The following is a 23190-nucleotide window of genomic DNA, read 5'->3' on the forward strand; positions in this document are numbered from 1 at the left end:
TACACATCTAAGGGTGCATGGTTTGGAGACCCAGAATCAGAACTCCCCTGACAAATGTGTCAGGCTATGTTTAGATGAATATGGTTCAAGTCCCCCCCACAGATGTGCATATCTCTAGCACCATTTGCAACAAAAACAGCGCCCCACATTGTTCTAGCCCCCCTAAAAATCATCAACACAAATGTCACTGGGGATTCACTCTGCATGTTGTCATTGAGATATTTGGACAAGTCTTTGCATATAATAAGGTTTTGTAAACTTGTGCACATTGAAAGGCCACCTTTCTTTGTAATTATGTTTCATCATTTTAAAACTTGGGAACACAATCCACACAAATACACTCCACACCATGCAACATAATTCCAATCAGCATAATTTCAATCAATGCTGAAAACTTTCATGTCACACAATTCAACTCTACCTTTTTCACACCACATAATTCGGCAACAAACCACATATTCCAGCTCAACAACCCAAGTACAGAACACACCACATACACCCAAACCACACCATCTAGTTCCAGTCACAGCACAAAATTCAACAGCACACCACATAATTAAAATCCCTGACACACAAGTACACTCCACATAATTCTAGTACACTCAACTCAATATCATATCATTTTTTTTTTATTATTTATTGGCATTTTCTAACAAAAAGAATCAGTTCACAATACGCATCACAGTACAAGCAATACGATCAGGGGAGAAGCCAGCTCGGATGTGTAAACATAAAACACAACAAAACAGTCAGAAAGTGATATATTCTCTTACAGTGTCTGAATGTCAACCTTTGAAATAGGATGGGTCCACAGTTGTGTCGCAACAGTGCAGCACATGAGACATATTTTCATAAAGGGGGGCCTATAGGTGTGTAGTCAACATATCGTTTTGAGGTAGCAGCTTGTTGAACCTATTCATGCATGAATATCCCCAGCTTGTGTGACCCATGAGTGTCTGCAGTAAGTGGCGAGGGGCTGCTGTCATCTTATAGCGTTTTCAGCCAGTCTAGAAGGGACCCCATATACTTTTTGATCAGGAGGCCATTGGCATCAGCTCCCAAATGTTGGTCAATCGACTGTGACTAAAAGTGACATCTTGTCCTTTCTCGTGGGAGCTCGCCTATTACCCCAATGTATAGATACTCTATGTTTGGCAAGGAAGAGAGGCATGGCATGGAATTACGATTCTCCGCCTTAGAGTCTTTAACATATCCCAATAATCCAACGAGCAACCGAGCTTGAGGCCCCCAAAATATCTTGGATTTGACTAAATATGTCAACCCAGAAGGCAGAAATAGGTAGGCAATGCCAGGACATGTGCAGGAAGGTGGCGGGGGAATAGCCACATCTCCAGCAATTCTCATCAGGTCTGATCCCTTTACGATGTAGTTGAGAAGGGGTGTTGTATAACCTATGTAGATATTTAAAATGTATAAGCCTCAGTTTATATTTTGGTGAGAGCACTTGGAGTTGGCCACAACAAAAAGCTCAGATTTCATCCGTTATCTGACCATCTAGGTCTAGATTCCAACTGCGCCTGGCCTGAGGTGTAGTCAATGGTGCTGTGGTTTGCATGGAGTTAAATAATCGTGTGATTCTTCTACTAGGAAATGCATTTGTTTTCATCTGCTCTAGTGCAGATAATGAAGTGGGGGGGCTTAGAAATGTGGTGTTGAGTTGCCTACATGTCGCTCTCACCTTATAATAATATAGAAACTGCTCGGAGAAGCTCCCTGTACCCTTAACCATAGGACCCGGCGGGGTGCAGAAGGTGTTGTCAGGATAGAGTTCTGCAAAGGTTTCAAATCCAATGGATTTCGCCATAGATAAGTTCCTGCCATCTTCCAATGCTGGGATCAGTGGGTTTCACGCAAGTGTGATGGTAGGGGCAAATAATATCTTTAGGCAAGGTCTGGTGCGCAGCCTATCCCAGGCCCACCGAATGGTCTCAGCGTTATCTATTCCATCCTGCCGTCTGCGGTATGAGTGATAGAGAGACACCTGAAGGGGAAACGGGGCTGAGATTTCCACCTCCATGGACACATGGGGCTGAAATAGGGTGTGATGTAGCCAATAATGTAGAAGTTGAGCTTGTGCACAAATCACATAGAAAGGTATATCCGGAGCCCCAGTCCTCCCTGCGTGAGGGGGAGTGTGAGTAGCTCCCAGGAGACGCATACTTGCTTCTCGGCCCAGACCATCAAGATCAACATCGAGTGGATGGTGTGGAAAAAGGCTTGGGTGAGAGGGATGGGAATGTTGACAAATATGAAAATTTAGGTAAAACGACCATTTTGGCAATGGCTATCCTACCTGCAAGATTTATTGGTAGCTGAGACCACGCTTTTGCCTTTTCTTTCAGCCAGGAGATTGCGCGCCCATAATTTAAGTTCTAAATTTCCTGTTCATCTCGACTTAGCCAAATGCCCAGATATTGCACCAGGCTTTCTGCCCGTTTCAGCGGGTGGTCCAGGTCAAACAGCTTGGTTGCCTCTGTGAGCAGGAATACTGTAGACTTAGTCCAACTTGTAAATATTCTAGAGAGACCTCCAAACTTAGTGAACTCCCGAAGTAGTGGGCTTAGGTTAACCTCAGGGTCTGTGATATATAATGTCATATTTTGCGCGTTTAAAGAAATTAGGAGCCCTCTAGTGCTGAATCCTGGTCCCCTTGCTGCGTGATGCTTTCGTATCCTGCCCGCTATTGGCTCCATTGCGATGGCAAAGAGGAGAGGGGGAAGGGGGCCTCCGTGACGTGTTCTGCGGGAAGTGCAAAAGGCATCTGACAGTAGTCCATTCATGCACAGTCTGGCCAAAGGAGCCATATAGAGCAGTTTTATCAATGCTATGAACGTCGGACTGACACCCTTCCTCCCCAAAATGGTGAAACCCTCATGGCCATTCCAGCGCGTCGAACGCTTTAGTCGCATCGAGGAATGCCATGAGTGCCTTAACCTCACGGCTAGATAATGTAGCACCGTGAAAAATGTGCGGAGATTCTGCGAGGTATATCGGCCCAGTCTGAAGCCGGATTGGTCAGGTCTCGCGATCAGAGGGAGTAGAGGTTGCAGCTGATTCGCAAGCAATTTAGAATAGATCTTGGCATCAATATTAATCAGCGAAAGCGGCCTGTAAGAATCTATCTCGGGACTTGGTTTACCAGGTTTCTGTATCGTTTGGACTATCGCCTCCCACATAGACGGGGAAGCATTCCAGAAGTCTAAGCCTCCTCAAAGTCCGCGGGGATTTGGGGCACCAGTAAGTCAGCATATGCCTTATAAAAGGCGGTCCTCAATCCGTCAGAGCCTGAAGCCTTATCCGTGGGCAGACTGCTGATTACCTGCTGGATATCGGTGGATGTAAAGGGTTCATGCAAGTATGCTCAATGTGCCCTCCCGAGCCACAGCAATTCAATTGAGTCAAGGAATGATTGGAGCTCCTCCGGTACTGTCTGATGGGTGACGGTGTATAATTTAGTATAGAAATTGGTAAAATGATCCAAAACCTCCTGAGGTCCTCTGACTATGGTAAAATCATCTCCCACTATCTCCTATATATAAGTGACTATGTGTGGTGTTTTGAGCATATTTGCTATGGTTTTGCCAGGTCTGTCCCCTTACCCATAGCGCCTAGCTTGGGTGTATTTGCCCAGAAATTACACCTCTCTGCCACAGTTATCATCTTCATCCCTCCCAACACACCACATAGAATCACAAAACAGCTTTCAGGATCTAGTTGCCGGGATGAGAGATAATCCTGTGGTAAGCCTATCCAGTTTATGTGTTTGCTGTTGGGTCTGGTGACCTGCTTAGTCTAGTCTCAGCTGTGTGTTCCTGTCCCTCTGTTCGTTCTGTGCTGTTTCTGATCTATGTATGTAATTGTATTTATATAGTGCTTACTACCCCTTAGGAGGTGTTGAAGTGATTTTTTTTCTCATGTATGTCTGATCCGTGTTTTTCATGTCTGCTGTCTCATAACACTGTGTGCCGCAAGTCTCTTAATCTGTGTGTGACTTTGCATCTGTTAATATCTGCTGCCCATTGCCTCCGATTGGATTCATGTCCCAGCGGTCATACGGTCTCTGCAGTCTTCAGTCATCGGATAATTGTGTTTGTGTCCAGTCTCTTTCTGTAGAAGCCATAACATAACATATATATATAAATAATAGATATATATATAGATGTTGGTATAAGTATATTGTGTGATGTATCTTCGATTCATTTTGCCTGATGAAATTGAATACAAATTTATGTTGGTACAAAGCAATTGTGAAACCCATCAGAACCAATCGTAGAACGTATCTACTATAGCCAGGTTCTGACGGACACAGGGTTGGCCCATTACCTGTAATGGTTACATATATATATCGGAACAAAAATACTTTTATAATAACTTTTCAACATGCTGCACAGCAGCCCCGCTGCTGTACCATATCATTTAAAGACATTGGCAAAGCCGATTGCTCTGGTTAAGCACTTATAATGTCCCAAAGGCGAGACCTTTTGGCTATGTCAATGCTTGTTCTATACCTCACACTTTAACATTCCTCCCATACTGATCGGTATTACTCTTTAAAAAATTGTTAATCCCTGCCATTGTTTCCCTCTGCTTAGCCAAGTAAAAGGCGTCATGCGTTAGACTAAAGCATTCCAGTCTGGTTGTCCGCATCACCGCACTGAAATGGGAAGTCACACATTTGTAGCGCCTCAGTATCAACCCAGAGTGCTATTAGTGCTCTGTTAGAGACTGAAATCCAGGTTGCAGCGCACAGTTTGCTCTACTTGCGCAGGCTTAGGGCGGCTGGCTCAGCTCGTGACAGGGTTGGCTTAGACAGGCTGAAAGCAAGCAGAGGCTACAATGTAACAAAATGTATTCACTTACCCTCGGCACTGGCAATCCATTCAGGTTAACTATGTGACTCACTGTGAGACTCGTCACATGATGGCACCTCACAATCAGTGTTAAAATTATCGCCGACATCTTCTATCAAGAGACTCGCTCTCTTTATATATTGGCGGGCGGGTATGGTGCGAGCGGGCAATGTGGCAGTCACTGAGTAATGTGACAGTCTTTTGACATGCTGCCGGTCCCGTACCAGTCCAGACAGCCGCAGGATTGGTAGTGTTTTACAAGCAACACTGAGCTGCAGCCAGGCAGCCTCATCTCATAAAGCATGCGGTAGTGCAGCTGGCAAGGAGTCGTCAACTCAACTCCTGGAGGAGCGTGGCAGCACCCCACACCGAAGACAGTAGCACCGAGGAGGGAGAGAGTGAGCCTGCACGGGCAGCAGGGAAGGGAACCTGCGTCCACACCTTGAATCTTAATCTTGCTCCACAAGGGCCAGTACTAGCTTCCCCGGTCAGTTTGGTCTTGAATTCCCTCAGAGCAGGCCATAAGAACAAGTTAGGGATTATACTCACGCACGCAGCATGTAATGGGCGCCACAGGGATGAAGGAGTTTGCACTAAGCACGTAACCCCTCAAATGGTATGCTTCCCCACCGGCACTTCACAGCAGATAAATGGATGTTATGGTAATGAGGGGCTTCTGTAATGGTGCCGGTCTAACTTTCAGCATAGCCAGCAGCTGTGTCACTTATGAGCCCAGTGTTTTTAGTAGCTCTGTGACAGCTGCAGCCTGCTGGAGTGATCTGGTGCTGAGGGGTGGGGCAGGTAGTGGAGTGCCAACTGGGGCTGACACCGCTCAACTGCACTCCTAAGTTATCATTTAAAAAAAAAATGTATTGGAAACAATACAGGACATTCAGTAATCAAGGGATACAGACATTAAATGCAAACTTTGATTATTACTCCAGATCTTAAACAGGTCTCCTTACAAATCCAGCAACATAGTGTACATCACAAACAATGCATTGTTCCGCTCCCAACCCCCATCCCTCAGTCCTCGGAGTCACTTCCTTCCTCCATGGTAGGCGGTGCACACAAGTTACCCCTATATTTATTCCAGGCCCCCCAAACTTTCTCCCATTTCCGGGGACATCCCCGGTGCACATAAACCATCCTCTCTGCATCATTGCTGCGTCTAGATCCACGCACCAATCTCTCAGCGTCGGTACCCCCTCCGCCCCCCAACATTTAGCTATATTATGTTTAGCGTACATCATACTTAGCGTCGCCCAATCCTGAGCAGGGTGCGAGAGGTCATTTGGTTCCCATATATTCAGAAGACAACATCTGGGCTCCGGGAGGAGTGTCCCCTCGGTCACCTGTGACATGGTTCTCATAATTTTAATCCAGTACCCCGCAATCTTGGGGCATTGCCATATAGTGTGATAGAATGTTCCCACCTCACCACAGCCCCGCAGACAGAAATGGAGTGTCGCCCGCCCTATTGTGTACAGTGTGGCCCTCGTGTAGTATACTCGATGCAATATTTTCAATTGTACCAGTCGTAGTCTGGAGGGTATCGCGACTTCTCGTGGGGAGGACAGCGCCGCCTGCCAGTCCGCCCCATCTAAATCGCCTATGTCAGCGGCCCATTTGAGTTTCAATTTTAGCGTGGGGTCTTGAGTGTTGTTGACCAACTTACGATAAGTAAATGGCGTTGCCTTCTTGGGCATGTGTTCAGTGAACAGTCTGTCCTCTAGGGGAGTGGCCTCGGGTATCTTTGTGCCCTGTGGGAGTACCGATTCGAGGGCATGTTTGATCTGCATGTACCGAAATTTCTCAGTTAGTGCCATGCCATATTGGATCTGCATTTGCGCAAAGGGCATAACCTCACCCCTCTTCCATAAGTCTCCCACCGAGGAGACGCCAATTAGATCCCATGCTCCAAATCCCCTACTGTTACGGAGTTTGCCCAGGTGCCGTGCCGACCACAGGGGAGTGATTTGTGTAATAACATCTGGACACTTCAAACGGGTCTGCACCGCGTACCAGAGACTGACTGTAAGCACCGTAGGTCCTATAAGTGATTTGGAGCGTCTTTTATCATATAGTGCAGCTAGAACCCCCGCCTCACCCAGTTTGTACCTGTCCGCCTGAAACGCCGGCTCTGTTTGAGGGGCATGCAACCACTGATTAATTATTTTCAATTGGGCTGCCAAGTAGTATAGCTGGACATCCGGGACGGCCACCCCGCCGTCGTACCAGCCACGAGTCAGTTTAACCTTAGAGATACGCGCGGGTTTGTTACACCACAAGAGACCCAAGACCATTGCATCGAAGTTCTTAAAATATTTGTTTGGGACCCGGAATGAAGTATTTTCTAACACATAAAGGAATCGGGGCAGCGTCATCATTTTTAAAAGGGCTGCTTTGCCCAAAAGTGTCAAAGGCAGGCCTTTCCAATGAATCACATCCCGCCTAAATCTCTCGATTATAGGGTCCAAGTTTTTTGAGAAGAAGTCATCCGGTCCAGGTGTCACCCAGACACCCAGGTATTTGAAAGTGTCTTCTCTAACCGCAAGTGGGCACTCCGTCGGTAGCAATAGGGCAGGACCCTTCAGTATGTATAATTCCGATTTGGACAAATTGATAGTGTATCCCGATGCCCGGCCAAAAATTTCACAAATATTTAAAAGTGCCAATATAGAGCGTCTTGGCGAAGTCAGGACTAGCAGCATGTCATCTGTGTAAAGGGAGATGCGATCCTCCCAGTTTTCCGTCTAGTGAAGGCCCCGGATCATAGGGTCCCATCTGATCCACGCCGCCAAGGGCTCCAGGGCCAATGCGAACAGCAATGGAGACAGGGGGCAGCCCTGACGCGTGCCTCGCACTAATTAAAAATCTCTTGAGATGTGACCATTCGCCACCACATGTGCCATTGGCCGTGTGTATAACAACCGTACCCATGCCCTGAACTTAGGTCCGAAGCCCAAGTGTCTGAGGACTGCGAAGAGATAAGGCCACTCGACCATATCAAACGCCATTCGGGCGTCAAGAGAGAGGATCACTGCAGGTTCCTGAAGACAAGGCCCACGCGCCATTACCGCCTGCACCAATCTGAGATTGAGTGCGGTGCTTCTACTAGGCATAAACCCGGACTGGTCTGGATGAATCAAGGTTTCGAGGTGAGGTGTGAGGCGGGCTGCAAGTAGTTTTGCCAGGATCTTAGCTTCGGCATTTATTTGGGATATTGGACGATAGGATGCGCACTCATTCGGGGGTTTGCAAGGTTTCGGTATTGCAATAATAGTGGCTAACCGCTGATCCCGGGGCAACTCCCCGTCCTCCAGGCTAGTTGTATACATTTGTAGGAGATGCGGGCCGTCAGGTCAGATGTGCGTTTGTAGAGTTCTATTGGGATACCATTGGGCCCTACCACTTTCCCTGGCTGCAGGGGCTGTATAGCCGCCTGCAGTTCGTCAAGCTTCCAGTGTCAAAGTCGCCTCCTCAGATAGGGTAGGCATCTTTATATCTGTGATATATGTTTGTGCTTCTTCTGTCATCACACTAGATGCCGGGGTGTACACCTGTGTGAAATGGTCAGCCAATACCTCTACTATATGTTCTGGGGTGGTCACTACCTCTCCTGTGTGAGTGTGAAGCTGTGCTATCGTGTTTTGAGCCCGTTCTTTCTTATCCAACCACGCCAAGAGTTTGCCTGCTTTATCCCCAACCTCATATATAGTATGACGTGTGTTCTGTAACTGCATTTGAACCTGGTTGCGCTGGTATTCGTTAAGTGTGCTCTGTGCTATGCGTAGATTTTGTGTTGTTTGTGACGTGGGACCTTCCTCATGTCGGACTTTTGCCTCAGCCAATTCTACCTCTAGCGCCTCCAGTTCACTCCTAGATTGTCGTTTATACCCTGTTATTGAGGCTATGGCCTGCCCTCTAACCACTGTTTAAATGCTTCCCACAGTACACAGGGGGACGTCACCGATGATACATTTTCTGCAAAATATTTTTTCGTAACTGTGACAATATCTTTACGGATCTTGGTGACCTGGAAAAAGCCCGGGAAGATGGGAAAGACATGTCTCCTCGCCTTGGTGTGCATTGTGTATGCCAGTGAGACCGGGGAATGGTCCGATATCCCACGCAGATGAATCTGTACCTCCCGTAAATGGGCCAACCCACCAGTTTTAAGGAACAAATAATCAATTCAGGAGAGGCTATTGTGGACCCCGGACTAAAAGGTGTAACTCCTCCCATTCGGGTTCCTGTATATCCATGCATCAGAGAGACCCATTGCATCTAATAACCCCTTCAGCTGAGACCCCCCTCCTCCGTTCGCCCTGCCTGGGTAGCGGTCCCTAGTACCATCAATGACTGAATTAAAGTCACCACCCAGAATCAATTCGCCCTCTGGCAACCGCAACAGAAATGCACTGTGCGCCGGGAAGGCCAGAGCCTGTAGGGCAGGGGGAATATACACTGACACAATATTGAATTGCTTTCCTTCCCACTGGCAAGTTATCGCTGAAAAGCGCCCATGATCAGCTTTCCAGGATTGATGTATAACTAATGGAAATTGCTTGCATATCAGAATGCCTACCACTCGTGAGCCTGAAGTGAACTCCAAATGCACTGCCAGCTTGTAGCCCCAGCGGTCCATCGCCTTACATGCTGCACCCACCAGGTGCGTTTCTTGCAGCATTGCCACCGCTGGTGCCTTACGCCGCAGGTACTGCAGCACTAAACCTCTTTTAATGTTATCCCCCAGGCCACGTACATTCCATGAAACCAGCGTCAGAGGGGACACCAAGGACTCTGGAGGGTCCCCATTAATCGCCCCTGTGTCAATCACTGCAGATTCTACCGCCATGAGGGTAATACCAGTGCTTTGAAACCCCTATGTCGCATGGCCGTAAAGCCGCGTTCTGCCCATACCTCAATATACCGTGTCCTGAACACAAAAAACAACAGAAACAATGCTCAAACCCCCCTCCACCCAGCCCACCCCCCACCCTGCCTCCCTGCTTGACGGTGCAAAAACTACCCGCCTCCCCAACCTAGCAGAGCGCTTAATACCCATCCCAGAACTTCAACGTACGAGGGGAAGAGAAATGTGCCCCTGCTTCACCCCGGGCCGATCAACAGAAACTTTAGCAATCCAACGACCCCCATTAGGGTCTATAATAAGTAGAAAGGTGGAGGAGTCATGTAGTAAATGTCTCAGTATCCTCACATCAGGTCAGTTTCTCCTCCCACCACACAAAGTACCTGTGAGTTGCAAATATAGGACCCCCAACAGCGTTCTGTTTCACCGCTATGTAGGACCCCGCACCACATCTCATACCGCTCCCAGGCGTTGATAGTCTGGCAACTTTTCTTAGCCGTCGCCGTAGTCCAAGCTAAATCGTCCAACATCGCCAGGTAAGGATTATTCACTCCTGCTCCATCGCACCCTGATGTTCGTCCTGGCGTGGGTCTCGATGGCCACCGCGCCCCGATCTCCCCGCCTTGCGCCATCCGTCCTGCCATTCCTGTGCCTCCTCAGCCGTGGAGAAGAACCATGTCTTACCCTCCGATTCCACTCTCAATTTCACTGGGTACAACATGGAGTACTTCAGTTCTCGGTCTCAGAGCACCTTTTTCACCTCAAAGAACCCTCTACGCTGCTTCGTGACCGCCGCTGTGTAATCGGGAAAAATCGTAATTGCAGCGTTATCAATGCGAATTGGAGGGGCCTGTCACGCTGTTTGCAGGATCGCATCACGATCCCTCTAGTTGAAAATGCGTGCCAGGATCGGACGTGGTGGAGCCCCTGGCTTAGGTCTACCGCCTGGGATCCGGTGGGCGCGCTCCACTGAAAAAAATTTGGACAGCCCCTTCGGCTGCAACCGGGTAGTCACCAGATCCTCCACAAAAAGATCGAGGGCCTGGCCCCCTGTCGTTTTCGGCACGCCTATAAGGCGGATGTTATTCCTTCTCAACCGCCCTTCCTGGTCCTCGTGGCTGCCATCAGAAGCTTGTTGTCTCCCTCCAGCTGTCTCACCTGTTGTTTGAGAGTGGAGGTATCAGAGGTCAGGGCGGCCGTCGAGGTTTCAACTGCGGAGACTTTGGTGGACATCTTGTTAAAGTCAGCTCGGATCAGTGCCAGATCAATTGCCAGCATCTCAATTCTAGAGTCCACTTTGTTGAGGGTGTCAAAATGTCTTGCAAGGTAACTTCTTGCGAGGCGCCACCAGCCGCCCCTGTTGTTGATGGGGCCTCTTTATCAGGGGCATCCTCTTGCGACTTTGTAAAAGCAAATTTGTCCAGTCTACCCTGGTTAGTCCCACACCCTGCTCTGTTGCTCATTGCGCTGCTTTTGGAGAAGCGAGTTGTGAAAGGCAAGGTTTGCGTGTTTTATTTCCTGTGAGGTGAGGCGCTGCGATGCTGTCGTGGAAAGGGGTCTCGGTCACCACTCCTGTCAGTGCTTGATCTATTTCCCGACCCATGCCTCTGTGAATCCAGTGCTCAAATGACCATCCAGGACCCTAAATCACACCCACCTCATCGTGTTGCGAGGGTTAGCCCTTGAAGGAGAATCTGCCAGAGACCGCAGTCACAGTTGTTCATCCCCGGGAGAAGTGGATCTTTTGCGGCCACGCGTCTGTCCTCTGAGATGAAGCACCCCCGGGCCTTCCTCTTTGCGCACGTGGTCCCACTCTAGCGGTTCCCAGTCTCAGCGCTGTGACTTATGGGCAGTATCAGCGCTGTGACTTATGAGCAGTATTTGACCCCCCACGTGGTCCTACTCTAGCGGTTCCCAGTCTCAGCGCTGTGACTTATGAGCAGTATTTGACCCCCCTAGATCCGGGGGTTGATGACGCTTATTTCACCAGGTTGTCGCTCCAGAGATAACCTTTGGTGCGGGGGGCCCGAATATCACAATGGCAACACCCAGCTTAATTTGTAAAATTTGAAGTCCAGGTGCTCAAATGTTTGTCGGAGGTCACACCCATTTCACCGGCTCCACCCACTTCCTTCACTAGCTCCACCCACTTCATCTATTGGCTCCACCCACACCCTCAACTGGCACCCAAGCCATAAACCTTTAAAATTTAACACATGTCCTCAGGCCAGAACACATGGAAATGTTACACATAGTGGTATTGGACCCCACCTGCACCAGTCAGCCAAAGACAGGGCCAGAGAGGCTGGCTCATGAGTCAGAGTCACAGAGGCAGCGCCGGTGAGGCAGTCGCAGTGAGAGTGGGTGCACCAAGCTGCTGTGCTCACTGGTTGCAGCATAACTGATGGCACATCGGTGGCAGTAATATATCATGCGACTGGGAGGGACCAAGCCTACCGGGCCGCCTCCAGGCTCAGGTGCCCAGTGACGATCATGAATAATTATTAAGTGCAGTGCTTGAGAGAGCAGGTAATCTATTAACTAAACTGTACTTATCAATGACATCTTTTAAAACACTTCTCCGCAGCTGCCGTATATAGATTACTGTTACAGTTTTGAGCTATGTGACTAGGTTAGTGTAGTACTAGTAGGTACTAGTACTTCTGATTCTTATTTCCTCCTTCGGCCTGTGCCCCAGCCGGGGCCCTCACTAAGTGTTCCTGTCGACACACCTGGCAACTCTAGAACTCTGCTCTGAGTCCAGCAGAGCCTTAGTCCCCTCATGGCAACAGGACCCCCCGCCCCACACATGGATACCCTACAAACATGGAATAATACACAGGACACAGTGTTTGGTTGGAAAGAAAATGCTGCAGGATTTATTACATACAACATATGTAATCAAGATGGGTTATCTTATGGGCGATCCAAGGACAGGCCGCCTTCTCGCCACCTGCCCGTCTGATGAGCCGGGCAGCACAGCGTGTAACCACCTGTGTGCTGCCCCATATGTTAATTAACTAGACTCCAGCCCCAAGGGGCGGAGTGCAACTAGGCAACCCCCGGTTGTACAGGCCCACAACCGCCCGAAGGACTACTGAGGTGCCGACACGTGTACCCGGACCTCCCATGAAGTCCAGGTGTTAGGCTCTGGCACCCCTATGTGCCTGCTGAGGTACACCGCTGCACCTCTCTGCTTTCGGATCACCCTGTAACTCCGCCTGCAACGAAAATGAAAACATTATAAAGTTCAAGCAGTCCCACCCCCAGTTGTCGCATGGGTAAGAGGTAGGGAGGGGAAGTGCGTCTTAATGACCGTCTGTCCGTGGCGAGGGGCGGCAAAGAGGCCTGAACATTGCGAGGGGGACTTAAGTACCCCTCGCCTGGCCTGCCGCCCCCCGAAGCACGTCACTGGGCCAGCCCCGTTCCTTGCTGGACCCCTCCTGCCCGAGGGAGGAGGGAGTACCTGCACGGAAAGGGGGGCGGGGGGTGAGCCCCCCGGCGACTAAGGTGCCGCCCTCTTGATGGCCACCGGGTGGCCTCGGGCAGCTGCAGAGCTGGTGGTGTTTAGGGCAGGCGCTCGCACACTATCAGAGCTGTGCCACTATGACTAGTTTTGTATTCAGAGCTCCTCACCAGCAATGTGACTGGGGGCAGATTCACTTCGCTACCGGCTGAGCCAGTGAGTGAGACATAGAGACACTTCTCAAGGACAGCGGCAGCTGCATTATTATTATTTTTTCCCTACCTAGGTGCACCAGTGAAGTGTTGTGACTTTACTAGAGACAGAAGTATTTATTATAAAATTAACGCTACCACAGTGATTTCACACAGATGAGAGGTTAAATGTCCCTGTTGAAAGCACTTGACTGTACCAATGATGCACTGCATATTCCCAAAATTACGATCACTGTACAAGTACACTAGGTTAGTGCCCTTTCATTTCTGTGATTTGGAGCAGTTTTAAGATTTTCTTAGTTTCTTGTTCCTCCAATATGTGAGTCATTTCTAATGTTTATATCAATTTCCCTTGTCAATACTGCTTGATTTTGCTCGCGAGTACAGTGTCACTCATAGTGGTTGAAATGTCACTCATAATTACACTTAAATTATAGAAATGTCACACATAGCAATTTGAAACCTTGGCAGCTATGCATAAGCACCCATGCCATGAAAACCATGGAAATGTCACACATAAGTAAGCACCCAAGCTATAAACAGTGGAAATGTCTTACTTAAGCCCTCAGGCCAGAAACCATGCCATAATCCATGGCAATGTCACACATAAGCATCCAGGCCAGGGCTAGGCCAAAAACCGTGAAAATGGCACACATAAGCATCCATGATCCACGCCATAAACCATGGAAATGTCACATATAGGCATCCAGCCGGGGCGTGTTGTTGACTTCCAGACACAGTACAGCTCTGATCTCATATACACATCTCTGGGGCAGGGCATATCACCACAACACCCAGCTAAGTGCCCATCTTGGTAGGGGTGGCTTAATTATGCAAAGTATAACGCAGAATGACTGAAATTACTCCTTAATTGAAATTCAGGCCAGGCCTTCTTGTAAGGAATCAGTGTCTCGGACACTACACCATGCAACAAAACTGTACCAGCATTGATAAACAACGTGGCAGGGCGCCTGGCAGCAAGGATATAGAAGGGAACATCATCACAGAGAGGAGGGGTATGGGCCAAAGGCTGATAAGAATGAGGCCATGTAGAGTGACAGAGAAAGAGAAATTGTGATAATGGGGTAGAGAGTGAGGGAGGCAAATATGAAGAGGAAGCAGCAGGAGAAATAAAGGTAAGAAAGAAAATAATGTGGAAGGGAGAAAAGAAAGAAAGATGCATACACGTGGAAAGAATGGGAGACTGAATGAATGAAAGGATGATGTGTGGACACGTGAAAGGATGGATATTTAATGAGTGGATAGAAAAGTGTGCGCAAGGGAGAAAGCATAGCTAAATGGTTAGTTGGTGGGATGAAGGATGGATGGGCTGAATGGTGCAATGATGGACACATGGGGGGCAGAGTAGATTGGATGCAAAATCAAAGGATGGATAGATAGGTGAAGGATGGTGGTCAGATAGAAAGGTATGATAGGAGGAAGAATGGACGAATGGATGATGAATAGATTAACACATGGGCAAAAGGATGAATGGATATGATTGATAGATGGATCAAAAGATGAATGAATGGGTGGACTGAAGGTAATAAAAAGGGCTGGAAGTGAGAGACGATTATAAATGGGTACGTGGGCAGATGAAAGGATGGTGGATAAATGGATGGAAGAAATGGTGAACTGAGCTCTTCAAAGGTGTGTTGTGCTTGCTTGCTTTAAAGTGGCGATTCTGGCTACTCTTGTTAGTTTCGTACCTGGGTTTTTGAAGCAGGGTTCGGAGTTATTTTGGCATAGTCCTGTCCGAGCACTGTTCTGGATTGATTGAAACACTGGAAACGTTGGATCTGGACAGTGCAACCGCGCTCTGTCCAATTCGAATTAGACATTACAATACTGCCCGGACATAAGAGGCCCTACTCGTGATATGCCTGAAGGAAGTGGGTGTGTACTTCTATGTAACTGTAATGATAGGCGCAGAATCATATTTCGTAGGAGGTCAGGATTAACAATAGGTACCTGGCAGTGGCACCACTATTTCACGATTCTAAATGTTAAAACTCAGCGCTATATCAGTATTAGCAGTATAGTATTATATAGCTCAGAGCCTCCGGTGCCAACGCCGTTTGAATTGGAGAGAGGCAGCCCTCGGTCTGTGGTGTCTCCTGCTCCCTACACCCTTCAGTGGCAGGAGATATCCTTCTGGCGAGGGTGGGGGGGGCTCTTCCTGTCAGGCTGGGGGAGCCCCGCTGACTGTGGATTGGGCTGGACAAGGCGAATGCTCCAGGTGTCAGACAGGCTAAGTCAGGGGCGGGGGCCAGGATCAAAGGCAGCGGCTGAGGTGTGGGGGCAACGGATAACTCGGTCTGAGTCCTGGATATAAAGTTGAAAGCTGCCCGGGTTGCACAGAGAGCAGCAGCACCACCAGACACAGAGACAGCCTCGCCCGTAATAACCACTCTGGCTCTGATGCTAGGGTCCGGGGCCCACATGATGGGGCCCGCAGTCCTTACTTTTCTACGATCCACAGTTAGAAAATACCAGGCAGTAAAAGCGGAAGATCAGACTGGGGCAGAAACAGGCACATCAGTCTTACCTCATCAAAGCGTAAGGGCTGGGGCAGTGTCAGGCCCTTGCCTGCCCACATCCTCTTGATAGTCCGTGGTCAGAACTGGATTGCCATAGATCATGTTTCACGCGAGTGCCCCTAGTTCGGTCAGTCACAGACCAATACCTCAGAGTCTGGAAGGCCTAGGTCAGACTCAGCCACATACCAGTGCCCTTGAAAGACCAGTAAGTTCTTCCTATATTTACTCCTTCTCTCCCCCATACCCAAACGCTTCTTGTAGCCAGCTGCCTTCTTAGCAAACTTCCGGCTCTCGCTCTGGCAACATGACTGGAGGTGAGGACTCCCCCCTCCCGGCCCCCTGCGCCACCCCGGGCAGATTTCTTTGCGTAACATCCTGCCTCAGTGGCGCCGCGGGCATCGGAATAGGATACATTGTAGCAGCAGTAGCGCAGCTGCAATCACCACGGGAGCAGAGCGTGCAGGCCACAGCGCTGGAGCGATGACCCTGTAATTTATGACGAGGCAGGGGCCCTCCGGCCCTGGCAGTTTCTGAGTGTGACAGTCTGCCTCTGAGGCGGGCTGCTGCTGCGGCATCCAATTTGCAAAATTTTACACACAATCGCGTGCAATACCATCTCTTCACCGGGGAGACCCGTGTGATTTTAGTGAACAGCCAACATCATGTGTAGACCCGGCCCTGGAAATTAAGTGCCGGTGCTTAGCACCGGAAAGCACCGGCACAAATTAAGCACTGGCAACACCCCTTCCGCAGTACTTACTCAGGATAGGTTTCAGTGTCACCACAGGGATGTAATTCAGACTTCAGTTCCCCGCAGATCCCTTCGGCTGCTGCTGCTGGCGGTCCCGAGTCCGACGATCCAGTCTGCAGGCGCATAAGATGGCGGCCGGGGCAGCCCTCTCACGGTCGTGCCGGCCCCAGGGCCCTCGCCCGTGCAGTACGTTGTCTTGCTGGTACGCCGCCAAGCCTTGTCAGCGCCTCAGTTCCGGCTCTGTTTTCCAGTCTCTGCAGGGTCGGGACGTGAACCGGAGGGGGGTGGGGTCCACGCCACATCCAGCGCTACCATCGCACCTACTCCCGCCGGCCTCCTAGTCCCCCTCAAAGGCCGTCGGCGCTACTGGAGGTCCCGGCTTCCACACGCCAGAGGCCACCAGACGTCTCTCGGCGCCCCAGCCAGACGGACACTCGGATTTGCACAGGAGGAACTCCAGAGGCTGCCTGATGATCCCCGCTGGCCTTCCCCATGAGTCTTGGGGCAGTTAGATTAGCGGATCAATGTGCAAATTAATTGGGCGCGGTTCCGAAGCTCAGAGCCTCCCTAGGTTGCGGCCATTTTCTCCGGCTCTAAGTTATCATTTTTATTCTGATTTATTAAAGCATACTGTCTCTGAAATAAACAACATCCTGGCTCCCTCTCCTGAGCCTTGCCAATGCCCTTGCTACTGTCTGGGCAGCTGAGTACTAGGTTAGTGCCCTTCCATTCCAATTTCTGATATTTATATGCTTCCCTCATCTTTATTACTTGACTTTGCTTGCAAGAAAGAGCCACTCGTAGGGGCGATTTAAGAGAAAGTGACTCAGTGCATTCCGCAAGCCATTTGGCTGCGCTGCTCTGAGTCACTTTCAGAGCAAAGGAATGCAACATATTTACAATAATATGTTGTATTCCTGTGCTCTCCCCTGCACTGGCGCACAAACAGCTGCCATGCACTAGTGCAGGCACCCTTGCACCATGGTGCAAGGATGCTTTCTTCATGAGGAGATGGTTTTCGTGCAGGAAGGAGCACCTTCCTGCACGAAAACAAACACTACAGGCATTTCCGCTTTCAATGCATGCTGTAGAATGCAGCACGCATTGAAAGAGGAAAAAACAAAGAGAAATGAAAACACTTCTCCTCGTTGCGGCTCGCTTCGCCATCCCTAGGGGGAGAACGACCTTTACCATGCCGTTGTTACACCACAATAGCTTTACAACACGCTTATTCCAACGCATGTCTTTACATCGACTTGCGCTGGATGGCGCTCTACACTAAGGAATAGTATGATTTACTATTCCCACACCTTCCCTACTGTTCCACACACTGGAGTTGGAATAGTAAATCATACTATTCCTAAATCCAGCGCCTCTAGCGCAAGTCGATTGTAACAACTTGCGCTGTAACAAACGCAATGTAAGCTACTGCGTCGTGAATGTATGCAATGTAACGTCATACATTCCCCCTACGGTGGCGTAGCATACGGACGCATTTCCAGATTTACGATTCCTTGTAAATGTGGAAATGTGTCTGGTTCCATGGGTGTTGCGTGGGAATACCCACAGCAACACCCATGGAATGCCCCTTTCACACAAAGTGTTGCATGTAAAGGGGCCATATTTACAAGGGCAGGAAAAGCCACGCAGGGTGGCTTTTCCTGTCCTTGTAAATATGAAGCAGTGAAATACGCCACCAGTGCATCACAAAAAGTGATGTACTGGTGGCGCAGGGGGCTTGTAAATCTGCCCGGTAGTTGTTGAAATGCCACTCATAATTAAACTGAAATTATGAGAATGTCACACATAGCAATCTAAAACCTTGGCAGCTATGTTCCCTTCTGTGTCATTCTCTCTCCCCATGTTTTAATTTACAATGTGATTCTGTCTTTTCAAAAATAAAAATTCCATTCTTTCACTCCCACTTAGTGCATATGTTTAATTATCATTTATTTCACGTTTCCTGCTTTGCACCACTTGCCATTTTCTTTAAAAAAAATACAATTCAATTTTTCCACTCTGACTCCGAGCACATGTTTACATTTCGTTTATTTCACGTTTCCTTCTTTGTAACACTTGTCATTTGTTTAAAAAAAAAATCGATTCTTTCACTGGGACTCCGTTCGAGCATTCATTTAATTTTCATTTATTTGACCTTTCCTTCTTTGTACTAGAGTAGGAGCGATTTGCTTTGAAGATAATAAACATACCATTTTTTCACTCTGTCTCTGTATGCATTTAATGTTCATTTATTTAACATTTCCGTTTGTTGAACTACTTGCGATGTGCTTCCTGTCCCTTCTCGTGCAGTGAAACGTCAGGTAATTTGTAGTGTGAAGTCTGTTTGTTATCCCATGAAATCGTGTATCCCCGCACTCAGCCCGAGCAGAGATCGACTGCTTCTGTCTGATCCTGCCCGGGCTGAGTAAATTCTCCGAAGACGTCCGAAGTGAAGGGGATACACGATCCCAATGGGATACTAGATATTACACAACACCGGCCGCCCCGGCAATTTTGGCGGCAGAGCAGGAGTGACTTGCTTGTGTTCCTCGTGGGGCACCATTTTCTGTTGATGCAGGGGTACCGGGTTTCGAGTCTTGTTTGACGCTCCGCATCCCGCGGCATTTCACAATCATGTGCTCACTCTTATTTAGGCCCCTTTATTAGTGAAGGCTGTAACCGTAGGTGTCAGAGCGCTTCACAATAGGAACAGAACTGATACAGGAGAGCACTATGAATGAACACACCACACAAGCAAATGCGAAGCTACATGAAGCAAAATGACATACGTGGGCAAACAATTCAAGAGGTAGCAGACAGTGCATTACAGGAGGAAGTAGTGACATGGGTGCAAGTTACAAAAGCATACAATGTACAAGTGGAGGTAATTACTGCAATACAGGGCTGACACTCGAGCTCAAGAACGAACATTATGTAGGCAATGGTGGCACTTGTGCATGTACCGGAATCAAAGACAATGTAAGGGCTAGCATACAGTGCGTTACAAGAAGAAAGTGACGTGCGCTTCTTACAATGGAGTACCATACACAGGTAGAGGGATAACAATGCAATAATTGGCAGGCTCTCAAACCCAAGAACTCTCGGAGAAGACACTTACATAGTCAAGGAGAATAGAATTAAGAAATTAAAAGGTCTTCCGTGAGATGAGAAGCATTGAACTTGTCCTCAAGTATTCAGCTCGACCCCCCACTGGCGACAACCGTGTCACCTGTCCTGTTTGGGTACAGGGAGCAGCTCTATTCATCAGGCCGACATCGCGCAGCCAATGGCGACGGTGGCATTCCAGCACTCGGGGTGTCATGGCTCTTGGGGGGGGGGGGGTTGAGTGACCCAAGCCGACCGCCCCGGCAATTTTGGCGGCAGAGCAGTATGACTGGCTGGTGTTCCGCGATGGGCACGAATTTCTGCGGATGAATGGGAACTTGGTTCGAGTATTGTTTGACGCTCCGCATCCCGCTGCAGTTCACTATAATGTGCTCATCCTTCTTTATGCCTTTATTAGTGCTGGCTGTACCCGAAGGGCCAGAGCGCATCACAGAGGGAACAGAACTGACACAGGAGAGCACGAGAATGAACACACTACACAAGCAGACGTTAAGCCACATGAAGCAAAGTGACATACGTGAGCAAACAATTCAAGAGGTAGCTAACGGTGCATTGCAGGAGGAAAAAGTGACAGGAATGCAAGTTCCAAATGCATACAATGCACAAGTAGAGGAAAATTAGTGACATACAGGACAGACATTCAAACACAAGAACAAACATAGGGCAGGCAATGGTGGCACTTATGTATGTATCAGAAGCAAAAGACATGGCAAGGGGTAGCATTGATCCAGCGGCCTATAGGAAATATGTCATACACTACACTAACCACCTTCACAATAATCACTATTAATCATAAATCAATCACAAGGCCCATAAACTAATCATGACATATTTTGACCAACTGAATCATGTGACCTAATTAATCTATTCACAAATTATATACATTTATATACAACCGCGGTAAATGAATTCATCATACTTTACAAAACCCTACGAATTAATTAAGCCACTGTGGCGATAAGATCTTGCTAATGGCAACCTAAACTCATGAAATAACAAGACCAGCTTGTTTTCCAAAGTAAGAATTTTATTGGCTATTTGTTTTGAATTTGCATTAGAAATCTTTATTAAAGCATTTTTATTAGAATCATTGCAAATAGTTATGACAGTTTTAAGAAATTTAAAATTATTATTCAAATAGAAAATATTAATTTGGCAATATCAAGTCCTAAGTTCCTAACTACACTTGCTATATTAAAGAATAAAAAGTAAAGTCTTTTGAAGGCTCTTACGTGCTCCAAGGAATGTTCATCTGCACGACACCCTTTATCAAAGGTCAGCAAGAAGCAACCTTCCTCTTCCACGGGGAAGAGTTTTTATACCTTTTACACTAAGCTAATCTAAGTAAAAGTATAACTTTCTGCTGAAATCGGAGTCCCATTGGCTGTCAAGTGACACCATTGTGTCATTCCATTTTTTTAGAACATCAGTTCCGTCACTTTCTTAGAGTCCATTGTCTCTAGTTTTCGAACAACGAGGCTTCCTCCAGTTTGCAACATTAACCGAAAGAAAATCATCGCTTCCTCGGATATGAAATTGTCGCACACTCCTCTGCCGGTTCCTGGCCTTGGCCTTGCTTGACTGAGGAACAGTTAGCACATCACAACAAATTGTTTCAGGCAGCAGGAATTTTTCCATCATGGACTCTCCTTTGCTCCGAGCAGAATTTAGCAAACACGAATGCACTAGGCCCAAAACCACTTTCCGAAAACTATTATATAAACAAATACAAGAAAATAATTAATGTGAGAAATACAGTTTGTTCTGTTGCCACCCACCATAGCAAATGATTAAACCATTAGTCTAAATTACCTAGCTGAAGCACACAAATAAAGCAGCATTAATATCTACCATTCTTCATTTAATCCAACAGGATTCTTTATGCACCTGTAAAGAGTAAAGTGACACTACATAGACAAGAAAGCAAAATAACCACATGCCATTATTTAAAAACAGCTGCTATTAGTCATGACATAACAATAGACAAGATTAATTTATTATTTTCCACATACATGAAAATGCAACATAATGCACGTTTATGAGCACACATGTTAATAACCCTCGTGTCTTTTGTGTATGCAACTTTTTAGAACTAGGTTGAATTAATACACACACAGCACAAATTGTTAGCATAATTAATTAAATTATGGAAGTGTGACTTCACGAGCTGAAATGAAAACATTTCTGAATCTCGTTCCATCAACTCCCTCATCTGGTGATTTCCAAATCACCACACCACACCCAAAATGTGGCAAATTTATCTAAAATGAATATGGTACGATTTCACTGTGTTAGTATTTCTAAAGATTTGTTTCAGCAAAATCTTTGCAACTATCATATTGAGCTCTGCGTAACTCCTCTAGCTCTATCTCTCTTTCCAGTTCCTTTCTGATTTTGTAAATTCCTTTCTTTTCCTTCATGTGCTTCTTTCTTTTGTGTAACATGCAACTGATCTTCATCAAAACTATCACAAAAATTATAACAAACAAAGGTGTTAGAATCTTGCCAAGAACTGAACCACCAATTTCTTGAAACCAGGTTTTGATAGCTTGAAATCTTTTTGAAAGACGTTCTGTAAAGTCATTTTCTTCTAAGGGAACTATTTCTGAATGCATCTCTGTGATGTTTTTAATGTACATTTCAATATTCTTGCTCTCGTCAGGGATGTATGTACAGCAGTGCTGAACATGTAAAATGCCACAGACTCCTCCCTCTTTTGCTAGGAGTATATCTAAGGCAAGGCGATTCTGCATCACCATTGAGCTAACAGCAATGACCTCGGTATCTACTAATTGGAAACCACCTGCTGTGTCAGTAGACAATCGGTCAACAATTGTGGACAATTTTCTGATTCTTCTTGCATTCAGGGTTATACCTACTAAAGGTATCACTGCCTCAAAAATGTCTCCCAAAATTTCAGAGAAACTTTCTCTTTTGAACCTATTTACATGATTACTGATTTCAAACAAACCTTCAGCATTTCTGTCAACATGAAATATTTTTGGAAAAACAAGACCAACATAACATGTCCCGTACCAATGGTCCGGGAGATTATAATAAGCTTTGTCTCCACAGATAAAATAGATCCCAGGAAAAATTGGATCTCTGCCACCTTTGAATCCCCAACCTCCCATGATTTGGTAAGTGTCCTCATAATTGCTAGCACCTACAAAGTAATTATCAAAAAGAGTATTATCTCTCCTAATGCAAAGCTTGCCACTAATTGGCTTATCTATGTGAATTGCAAAATTGTCAAACGATTTGCCATTAAGCTTCTCATCCTCTTTCTGCCAAAACTTGGATTTGGTCTGTTTGACCTTTTCATTCCTTTTATATATTGCCCTTCTC

Source organism: Lissotriton helveticus, chromosome 12 (genome assembly GCF_964261635.1).
Source record: "Lissotriton helveticus chromosome 12, aLisHel1.1, whole genome shotgun sequence".
NCBI classification, from domain to species: domain Eukaryota; kingdom Metazoa; phylum Chordata; class Amphibia; order Caudata; family Salamandridae; genus Lissotriton; species Lissotriton helveticus.